Here is a 12,515-nt window from a genome sequence, read left to right on the forward strand (position 1 = left end):
TCAATTACCTTGTTCTTCATTCAGTACAATTTCAGTGAGTACAGATGCCTAGAAGTAACTAACTAATGAAATAAATAAATAAATATAAGCTATTATTTCTGAATTTATATTCTGCTCACAGAGTTACCTCTTTTGATGATAGATAGATGTGCAGATCAGGTGAGTATGACATTTAGTTTTGTACAAGATTCAGGCAGACAGGTTTTCTCAGATTGATTAATTATCTTAATAACTATTAATTCTTTCCTTTTTTTTTTTAATTGTTTTTTGCAGCTGTAGTGTTTCTTAGAAACAGTTTTTATTGCAGGTGTAATTTTTTTATTTTTATTTTCTAGAATCATAGAATGGTTAGAGTTGGAAGGGACCTCAAAGATCATCTAGTTCCAACCCCCCTGCCATGGGCAAGGAATCATACTATTTTGATAAGAAGAAAAACATGAGACAAAATAATATTCTCACTGTGGCAAATTCTTGATGTTCAGCTTTAGCAGGCAAAATCTTCCCATTAATTTGTTGAAGTCACTAGAGTACACTCACTTATTAAAAGACATTTCTTAAAAAGGTGGAGTCTAGCAGGATTTTACCTGCTTTTTATTTTTCCTTAATCCAGAGGTTATTATTCACATCAAAAGTTATACTGGAATATATTAGACTCTCATAATTTATTTATTTATTTTCTTTGCTATTATTTGCCTATTCACTACCTTCTTCATTTACATTTTCTAAGTTTTGATATAGATTGATTATTCTTTTGGGAGCAGAGAGCAACACCCCTCCAAAACACTTCTTCTGAGTCAGTCTGTGGAGGAGAAATTCCTTCTCTCTCCATGCGCTGTAAATCAGTTGCATGCTAAGGCGATCAGCCTTTTTAAATATCATCATGTCTTTTTTATGCATCTTCATCTTTCCAATGTCAATAAGCAAACTATTATGAGTCAGATTAGAAAAGAGGAAAAACAAACAAGCAGAAGTGCAGGATTACCTGTGTTTTCCAAATTATTAGGTATTTTAAATTGAGATTATGGCATTATAATCTCTCAGCTAATATTTAGTTTTCCCTTACCAATTGCTACTCTGAGATACATTTAATATAGCCCATTTCTGGAGGGAATTTGAGTAAAATGATTTTAGGTCCCTGGTTCTGCAGAAACTCTTTCCATCCACATTTATCAGTCTCTAAATCAGCAATTAATCTTCCAGCCAAGTTCTAATTCAATCTTGATCCCTAAATCGCTCTTGATTCTTGAATGATTATTTGAAAGCAGTGATACTGGAATCACTGATCCTTCAAACGTCCTTGTCCCTCATAGAGTCTGGCAAAACTGCAGCTCCTAACCCAGGCCCAGCCCTCAAAATCCCTGTCCACAGTGTCCCACAACCCCTCGCCCACCACAAGCGCTGCCCCTCAGTCCCCACATTCTCTTCTTTGCACCCCCTACCTTGAAGCTGCTTCATCGAGTCCTTCAGCATCCTCTCCTAAAGCAGCAGAACTCAGATCAAAGGCAACAGAGAAATCATGGGACTGTTTATTGCTCAGCAAATGGAGAAAAGAGAGTGAATCCAATTCCAGCTGCTGAAGGATACCTCACTGAAGAGCAGATATTAGGAGAACCTGACAGCTCTTCGCCAGGACATAAGCCAATGGAGTAGGGACAGATCAGAAGTGAACTCTCCCTCAGACAGAAACTTCTTGTATTGTGGGACCTTGCTCTGGCAAAAATCCCATCACTGAAGAGTTGATAATGCTTATTTCTGTATACTACCAAGGGTCTTTGAGGAGAAGACCAGCATGCTATAAAAAACCCCACAACTCAGTAACAAATCCTCATGGTAGCTACAGGTGAAGTTCATTGGATGTAGGGCAAAGCCCTGGGAGAGAAGGGCTTTGGCTTTACACGTGCACATGAAAATAAAAGGCTTAACCAAACCCTTAGTAGCATGTCTTGTCTCTTGGCTGACAGAACGGGAAGAGATGGAGAGTGATAGAGCAACTTCTGAAGGGTTGCTAGTCTGTACTTGAGTCTACTTGCTGGTCTCTACTTCCTTCCTTTCAGCGGCAAGGAAGCAAGCAGATCCTTGACCTGACTTTTTCCACAGCTATGTGGTTATTTCACATACAGAGCTGAGCAGCAGTGAAGGATCATGCCGTGGCTCTGGTTCTTGGTCAACAATACCATGTGCTGCTCTAGAGCTGAGTCACACATGCCCACGTCATTACAGTGGACCTCAAAAAGTACTGAATTAGAAAAATAAAGCACTTCTCTGAGTAAGACCTCCCAAGATGACCACATTAAGGCTACACTGGAGCCTGCCACAGTAGTAACCCTCAGTTCCAATATTTTATTTGGTTAGTATTTTTCAAATTATGCTTCTCACTATTGGTTTCGCAACTATTTTTTTTTATCCCTGCTTCCCTCATCTATGTGTTCTATCCATCCGTCAGTGTTTTGTTTTATCATAATTACTCAGGATTTGTTTTTCTGATATTTGGCCTGAGATATTTATTTCATTTTCTCTTCACACAGCTTAATTTCCTTCCTCTCTAAATCTCTAAATTGCTATGTAGAAAATACATTACATCAAATACATGCTGCTATAGAAGCTGAGATAAATGATTTGGCACCTGGTAGAGGCTGAGTTGCCAAGTTAGCACTCCAGATATTTGCAGTCTCATTGTGGAAGTGCTAGAAGCATTCATACTTCACTCACATACACCATAGAGTTATAGGAAATAAACAGAAATCGTACTGAATAGAGACTTAACAATTTCAGAGGATGAGATGAGAAAAGAAAATTCGATGATAGACTTCTGGAATGGTTTTGGGAGACCTCTGAACATCCTGAATCATTTCCTTCAGTGTTAGTGTCCTTAATTAAATCCTCACCAGCTCTGCACTAACTCTGGTGTAAAATTACCATCCTTGATCTTTGCATTGGAATTTCTAAGCTCTCCCCTCCACTAATTTCAATTCTCTTTTTCAACTGGCCCTTTCTGTACTTCCTGCTTGTAACAAGCCATTTCTTTTGTCTTTCCCATCTCTGTGCCCTCTTCCTCTCAGACATACTGTTATTAGTGGTACCTCTGTGTATTGGTCATAGGCACTGTACAAAGAGTTAGATGGAAAATGTATAGAACGCAGGAAAAATATATTAACCTGTACTTGACATCTCTTTCTGCCTTGATATATGCTTGATGTTTTCTGTTACCTTTTCACATTAAAGTATGCTTTTCTTTGTACTTATTCTTCATAAAGAGTCTGACAAAGATATTTTAGCTATTTAAACTTCACTATGTTTGGCAACTTCTACACATTTTTAGGGGATATATTTACTGAAATTGGTCCATCTGTGGTTGAAACTACATATGAAGTTCCTTACTTGAGATAGGTGAATATAGCATCTGTAGCACAAGTAACTAAAACTTTTTTTTTTTTTTTAGTTCTCCTTAAGCCTCCTCTCATTTCACTCAGAAATTACTGTTTCATAAATAACTTGCTGCAACAACACTCAAAAGTCTGGGATTAATTTATTTCTGAAGCTATTGCTAGTTAGCACTAAATAGCAGCAACATTTTATCATTCGCTTTTCCACCAAAATTACATAATCAGATGATTGCGATTGAAATAGAACTGAGGATACAGTTAAGAAACACATAGAAACCATAGGGATAGAGGCGGTAGAAATATTAATTTCAGTCTTACAAGAAATACTTATTTCTGGTTTTATATTGTCTTGGGTGGGACATGAAATTTGTATTTTACATCTGCTGTTTTTCCCAAGCATCACTCTGAAATCTTGACGTCATTTGTCTTGATTGCTTGAATGAATGATGGCATTAATAATTCCTTTGGGCTTTTCCTGCACTGTTTTCTGTACACATTTGCTTTGGTTTTGCTTGTTTAATTCTTGCTGTTCTCATTTTATCTTTAATTAGTTCAATGTTCCTCTTTCCAGTCCAAGTTGCACAATGCCTTTTGAAGTAGCAAAGAAATAAGTCAGGAGGGAACAATTCTGTTCTTCAGGAAATGCTGAAATTTTGATTATTTTCCATTATGAAATGGAATTAAAATTACCTATAAAACATCCTTTCAAAATATCATTAAAAACATTTGGGGAAAACGTGCTCTGTTACAATAAAGTCTAAATATTTTATTATTAAAAGGTTTTAAAAACATGATCTGTATTAAAATAGAAGTTATTTTTAAAGTGAGTTTGGAAATAAATGAATCAAAACTTCCACAAATGTCAAACTAAGGCAATTCTCTATCTGAAAAAATGTGCCAAGTTGTCCAGTATTTCTTGATACATTATTTTCCTTTTCTTATAATTTGGTCAAGATTCAGTACCCTCCACCTCACAGTAACCTTCAGGCAATACAGAGCAGTCATTTCAAAAAAGAAAGACTACAACTGCCTCGTCTTACAGAAACTTTTCCTCTGCTCTGGGAGGACATTGAATATCTTTTTTTCTATTTTCCTTCTTTAACATGTTCTGACCAGCACCCAGTAACACTGCTCTCTTCTCTCTTTAGTTTCTGGCAGCCCCTCTTCTGGTAACTCTAGCTCCTGTCCAGCATGAACCTACAGAGCTCTGACTTTTCAGAGCTCAGTTAAATTCGCTGTTAACTTTCTTTCTCACCTTTGAATTAGCAATGTCTGTTTTGGCTTCTTCACAGCCAAAATGCAGAACTTCCTCCATCTGGAAGGGCTACCGGCCGTGCTTTATGCTTCCCTTCTTCTGACATGAGGCTTTCTTAGCTCCAGATGGTATTTTTCTGTCCTCCCTCTCCATAATTTCCGTTTGTCCTCCTTATGTCAGGGCTTCAACACGTCCAAAGATCTTTGGCACATTTATTATCCCCCTAGACCCATTTCTGTGAATACAAATTCAATTACTATCCTGATACTGATTGCGCCCTATGTAGAACCTTTCTATCCAGATAAAAATTTTAATCTTTTTTGGTTTGTCTCCCCATTGCTGTCAGTTCAACACATCCAAACCGGACGTCTTGCATTTTCTTTTCCAAGTTCTCTCTGCTACCTTGCTTTTCGCTAAGCATTACCCTGTTTGCTATACCAGTTTACAATTAAATATTGATTTTGGTTCACTATGCATGTGAAGTCCTATAGAAGTTTATTAGTTTCAACTAAGATTAGTAAGGACACATCTACTGAGACACAAACATTCATCCTGTAATTCATTGTCTTCCATTTTGATTTATGCAACATCCTGAAATTGGGACTGAACTAGAAAGCTTGAGAAGAATTGGACAGGATAAGCAAGTAGATATGGGACTGGAACAAAAGACTCAAGAGGACAGGGCAGGCAAAGGTATAATTTAGCAATGCTCAGGGAAAGAAGCAAATAATTTGTACGTACTAGAGTGCATACTCTCTGGAGTTTGATATGGAACCCATGATTCCTGATTGTCGCTATTTTGTCTGCCATTAAACACCAATTTGGTCTTTTGGTGAGAAAATTCTGTTGTTACCAGTTACTTTAATTTCTTAAGTGGCAGAAATTTACATTAATCTAAAGACTTTTACTCTGCTGATGAAATATGTGACATTCAGAGTTACCATAGGATGACACTTTTATTTTTACGGTCTGCCTAGGAATCACCAGAAGTAACTTTCTCTACAGAGAAAATTTAAGCCAGAAGGCATATATCTCTTCAGGGAAAGGGGTAAAGTAGAAAAGTAGATGAGTGGTTAACTGTGTAAGTGGATGAAACCGCAGGTGAAAGCACACTTATATTAATCCTTTAACCCCTCTCCAACCACAGCTCAATCCACTTGTACAAAGACTTTGCAAAGCATCCTTCAAGGAAAACAAATTAAAGAAAAACCCATAGTACTTTCGTGTCATTCAGTGTACGTGAAATACCTGCTCTGGGGTTGAATTGAGGTTTTATAATTAAAATGACTGTTACATATATTCCAACTTCATTTCTTGCAGATGTTGTGAGTGATCTCTATGCTGTATCCAAAAGAAATGGAAAAATTGCACTTTAAAGTTCCTCTACCTGGAGTCTGAATTGCAAAAATGCTTAACGTGTGACTTCCCACTCATGCTAATGGAAGCTTTGCTTCATAGTTAAAAAGTATGGATACTGCCTGTTTATTTAAAGGAAAAATATTTGGAAGATTATATTTCAAGTTGACTTGAACTAAGCTGAGGGTCTTCAAAGCAGGCTCTGATCCCCATAACTCCCAAGGCTTGAACACCATGATCTTTAAGTGATGTTTGCCAAGGACAAACACGGTCGATTAATAATTATGTCTTCAAAATACAATTTGAAAATAAAGCTCTAGAAATGATGGGGAGAATTTTTAAAAATATGAAATGACTGGTCATTAAATGAGCATTACTAATTTCGTGCATAGGAAGAGGCAGACGTTCTGTGGCAAAAACACCATGTGAACGTATCTTAATGTATATGCAAAAGGAAATCAATTATGGGTGATGAGGAATTCTGAATTATGACACTTCTTAACTGGCAAGTGTTTGACTCTACAGTTATAACTGTTATTCTAATGTATGTATGTATGTGTAATTGAACTAATCGATATTCTACACAGACTCGTTAACACAGTTGATTTCTGACTGGTTCACCTCAGCTGTTCTCACTAGTCCCCACTACCCGATAATATCTTTAGCTGTGGTCATGCTGATTACTCAGCCTAGTTCTTAGTGAACGAAACCTGTAATATAATCAGTGCAGAGGAAGTATGGCACATTACAAGTAGTCAGCAAAGTCAGCTCAGATCACTTGTGCATTAGAAACCAAATTTAAGCTCAAAAAAACGTGTTGCAGCTCAGAATCTGTGAAGCATGATGCACCTTTCCCTTGTGCTTTCTAGTGACATCTTTTGGAATAGGCCCATGGTCTGTTTTCTGACAATGCACGGACTTGTTTCTATCTCTTTTCTGTTGGCATATTTTCCCAATAATGTGTCTGTTTACAACCTCCTTTAATGGCTGCAGAAGAAAACAGAACCAAGAAGAAAAAAATCAATGTACAATTTAAATAAAAGTTAAACAGAGTGCATGTAGCAATGCAAAGCGTAACCAATCAGGATAAACTCTGAAAGTAAACTCTGTTTGTAAACTAGGATTAATGATCTTGTATCCTAACTGGGAGACAAATTCTCAGTTGGTTTACCTGGTGCAATCATATTTACTGGATATTGCTGGAACTGTACTCACCAGCACTGTGACTTTGGCCCAGAGAGTAAATATACCGGCATCCTGAAGAAGAGAAGAAAATGATTGATCCTGTCATCTTTTCCTTTTCACTCTCTTTTGATTTGAAGCACCTATGCTAGGGTTCGATTTTAATTTTTAAAAATACATCTTTTTATATATTTTTATTATATACTATATATTTATTATATTTTTGATTATATTTTTAATATAAATTTGTAATACACAGAGGAAAACACATATCCTTGTTTGGCCACTTTAAACATAGTATGCCTGTGCCATTGTAAGTAAACGGAAAGGAGCTCCCACTTTTTTTTTCCTGTTGATCTCTGGAAGCTTTCCCCTCCTGCTCTCTTTTGATGCAAATTGCTTAAAGCCTACAGTCTGCCTTCTTCCAGCAAGGGAGAATTTATGCTATATATTACTGTCGCACTCCCTCTCCTGTTACGGCCGCCCAGCATCAGGCAAATTCTGTACTGCAAGAAGCTCTGAATCCAGGGTAAACACTGAGTTGCAGGACATGCTCTTTTCTTAGCTCGTGAACTATTTCTCATACTTTCCCAACATTTCTGTTCTAAAGGAGTGCCTGCAGCTACAGTTTTCATTTTTTGTTATGGAAAATTGACTCCAAAATACACCACTATGCATGGCTAAACAGAAAGAAAGAAGTATCAGAGACTGGTTAGGCAACAGACAGAAGGTTGAAGGTATAATATGCTCTTTACATCTGGCAAAGATCGAAGAAGGAAAGTTATCTCTAGTTTTAAGTCTGGGAATTTCAGGAAAATTTAGGTGATGATCTGCCCAATGTCCACTGAAATATATGGCCCCAAGAGGTACACTGTGACAGTGATCCTATTGAAAAGTAAGGTTTGAAGTAAAATGGTTCAAAGTCAGTTTTCAAGAAAAATAATCAGTATAGCAATACTGCAATAAAATCACTGCTGTGACAGATACTAATGCATCTTATGTATGTCTTTTTTCATACAACTTACACCTATCTTTCAGTTGTACTGTCTTTGTGGCGGCTTAATTCTCTTTAGCACATGGGATACAATGATTTGGAAGAAGGAGGACTGGATTAATGTTTTAGGATATATTACTCATTTACATATTTGTTACTTTTTATTTCTCTTGATTTGTAGACTTTTAAACCTAGAAGGGACTATTGCGATCATCTAGATGGATTTCTTGTAGAACATGGACTATAAAACCAGCAATTCATGTTTCAAATCAATACATTCTGTCTGAGCTACAAGACAGCTTTCACAGCAAGTATCTTGCCATATTCTTTCTTCTTCTCACCTTTACCTGTTCCCTTGGTTTCTCTTTCTTCTTCCTCTGAAAAAATGTCTATTTTCATCCTATAGCTCCTAGCAACACTTTTTCTTAAATCACACATAAACTCCAAATGCAGCTTATTAGATACTGCATGTGACAGTCATAGATATATTTATTTTTTGAGCACCTGCTCTGACCATATATTGACATGACAGTGATAATCTTCCTGCATTTTACATGAAGACATATAATTTGTCATGAGTACAAAGACAAAGCAGACAGGAAGGCAGGTGTAGAGTTATCATGATCTGGCTTGAATAGTTCTTCTATGTGCTCTTGTTACTGCCACCGCTACAGAATCTTACCAAAGGAGGAGACTCTGCAGAGATAGTGTTACAGATGTCTTTATTCACCTTTCTGACTGGGACAGACGAATGGTTTTCATTTTTGTATGCAGACATGCGGGGGTATGACCAGGGAGGCAGGAAACGTGGTTGAGATAAGACCAGAACTTGATCAGAATCAGAAAATGAGGGGACAAGCACCAGTGGGTGCAATACGTGCACTGTATGAGCCCTAGACACAAGTCCAAGCATGCTTCTCTTCATTAAATATGCAAGAAGCAAGTATCATCGCTATCTTTATTTCATGATACCTGTCCACTAACCTACCCTGCAAACCTGTCTATTAAGACTATTTTCTTCAGTATTCCAGGTATGGATTAATTCAATTTAAAGCTGTGAAGAGGCTTTTTTACCCAAGACACTGAAAACACACTTAGGTAAACAATCTATGTTTTGAAATACTGTCTACATATGATTTATTAATAGCAAATAGATCTTGTCTTTCAAAAATTATCAAGGAAATTAAATTTAAAAGCCATATATAAATCATGGTATGGTTAGACAACAAACCAGTATAAAGGTAAGCAAATTTAAACTTGTAGCAGAAATGGCTCCTTTCCCATCAGAAGTGAGGGAACTGGAGATCATCAGTCTTAAATTTAGGGAACTCATATTTAGGTATTATTTCAGCCCCCTTTAAAAGCACTATTATATCACCCAAGATAGAATTCCAAAGTTAGGAACTAGTGCAATGTTCATTGAAGCCAGCGATCATGCATTTAGTAAGTGTGGGAATCAAGTGCAACTTGGTTTATTACAGGTATACTGCCTTGTGAGTTACCAGTTTATATCAAATGTGAAACCAGAATTTTTTATTGCACTTAGTCCTTGCCTGTTGCTACATTTTCCTGGTTTTAGCTGGGACAGGATTAGCTCTTCTTTTTAGCAGCTAGAAGAGCTCCGTGTTTTGGTTTTACTCAGAGGCTCACTCTGAGAAGAATGCTGATAGTGCACTGATGTTTATAGTTGGCACTGAGGTCTCAAGGACTTTTCAGTCTGCCAGGTTCTTGTCAGTGTGCAGGAGCACAACAGGATAAGGGGGGAGCATAGCTGGGACAAGGGGGCCACGACTCTCCTTACGATTTGTACCTGAACTTAAGACTGAAGGCCAAACTGGCCAATTAGTATTCCATATCATGCAGCATCATGCCCAGTATAAAAGTGAGGGTCAGACGGAAAGAAGGGCTTTTGCCCTTCCGGGACTCTCACTTTCAGGTGCTCAGACTGTTTTCTCTCTCTTTCACTCTCTGCCTCGGGGCCTCCCGTTCGTCCGGGATCGCGGTATCGAGTTTTATCTGTTTCGGGATTGCAGCTTCATAACGAGACGGGCCTCGGTCAAGGGGTGGTGAGCAATTACACCGTACATCACTCGTTTGCATATGTTTATCCTTGTACATATCTGTATATATATATATTGGTAGCGGTAGTAGTAAATTGTTCTTATCTCAACCCTCGGGTCTCTTTTCTTTTTCCTCTTTGATTGTCTCCCTCATCTGTGAAGTGTGGGAGGGTGAGAGGGGACTGTATAGGGTATAGTTGCCGGATTGGCCTAACCCACCACATACATCCGTCTTGCTTATAACATTGAATTTTAATGGCAAGATTCTCAGGTCAAAGACTTCAAACTTAGTCCATTCTCTTTTCACCTAAGTTGCTATTTAAAATAGTAATGTAATAGAGAAAAAAATCAGGGATAAGGTGATGAAAACTGCTGCCTACATCAAAAAAAATTGTGTCTGCATGAAAACAATGTTCCGTGTATTAATGTAACTATGCAGCACATCCACGGTGCTGCGTTTTATGGACATATTTAAAAATAGAATGAAAGAAAGAAAATTGTCTTTCTGTAACCAAAAAAGAGATGCAGTTTACTGTTTACACACTATAAGACAGTTAATTACTTCAGAAGCTTAATGCTTCTGCTAAACCCAGTACACCATTATGGTACATCCAGAATTCCCTGACGACTGTATTTTTTCAGCATCAAGTACAACAGGGTCTTAAAAGAGGGTTAGGGATTTAGAAGCTTGTTGGCTTGGAGATCTTAACAAGCCTCCAAATCGGTATGAGTGTGTTAACCAGGGATGCAGGGTCTATATGTGTGCAGGATGAGATGCCATTAACCACTGCATCCACAGACAGAGGCAGAAGCTTAAATTTGTGTGTTTTCAGAGCAGAATGTGTATACTCTTTTAGTATACCAGGATATTCTAATGTTTATACCTTGCACAAGGGCAAAATCTTATGTTATACCTGTATTGCAGTGCGGAGTTGGAATTTGAAAGTTTTTTACCCAGACTATTTCTTCTATGTTACCCTCTGACTGGTACTCCCTTCATTTCCATCTACTCTGCCTTTGCAAGCACAGCGAGCCACTGCTTCCTCCATTGCTCTACCTGCCAGTGGGTTGGTAGGAGAAGTCTGGTAGTTTTGCAAGCAGAATAGAAACCTCTGGAGATATTGTAAGACTAGAACTTGAATGCTGGTTTTACCTGATCCTGAGTATGAATGACAGTAAATAATCTTAAGTAAGATGGACAGTAACATTAGTTACTTGGACTTTCATGAGCGCTATGGAACCACGGTACCTGATTCTCATCTCACCCTGATTTAGTGTCTTTCATATGTATTCATGTGATTATATGTGTATCCTACATCAAATTTAGTAAGAGAACTACGTAGTTTGGAAACGACACATCGCTGGAGTTCACTATCATCATTTTAATTTCTGAACTGGTCCCTGAAGCCTGCTATTTCTCAAGAGACTGAAATCTTACCATCACTTTTAATCAAGCAATACTACTTCATTACTTCACAGAATGATAAGTGTTTTCACTCAGACAGGTTCTTTGCAGAATAGGAATATTCATACTCCAGAGTTTAAATCCCTGGCTTACTAACTGTTAGACAAAAAATTTTAAATATGTTTCTATGGAGACAAGTAGGAAGAAGACACAATTTATAATCCTGGTAAATGCAGACCTTTAGTTTTTAGTTGTACATAAAAATGCCAGTTTTGGTAAGATCTTTCATTATTAAATGTTATTTATTCTTATCTGACACCCATTTTTTCATGTACAAAGCAATTTTATGTTTGAAAAATTGTAGACAACAAGAACATGACTCTACCAAAGAGTTGTTAGGGTGTGTTTTTCAAAGAAGTCAGAGACTTAGAGAGAAGCATAGAAAGCATCTAGGCTGCTCTGACTCTGGCAGAAAAAAAAAGCATTGCGACTTAAATTACATCATTCTGTTTTATTGACTCTTTGGCTATGCTGAACACCGATAATTCTTTTTCATTAACTTTTCCTCCTAAGTCATCCTGAATTTTTTTTTTTTTTTTTTTTTTTTTTTTTTCAGAGCGCTCTACAAATCCTTCCTATAAAAGAGAGATCTGTCAGTAGCATGGTCTCTACTCAGCACCATTGTGCAAAGACAATCTGGGCTATATGCATGTGCACCCCCAGTGAATATTCCAGATCCAATTATTCAGAATCTTCCATCAAGGTACATCCTTTCTTTAGCATCTATTTGAGGAGAGAAAACACAGAGAGAACAAAATATAATCCCTAAACAAAACAATAACCTAAGGACCTTTCCCCCTCATTTTGTCAATTGCCAACC

This window comes from Tauraco erythrolophus, chromosome 7 (assembly GCF_009769465.1).
Source record: "Tauraco erythrolophus isolate bTauEry1 chromosome 7, bTauEry1.pri, whole genome shotgun sequence".
Lineage (NCBI taxonomy): Eukaryota > Metazoa > Chordata > Aves > Musophagiformes > Musophagidae > Tauraco > Tauraco erythrolophus.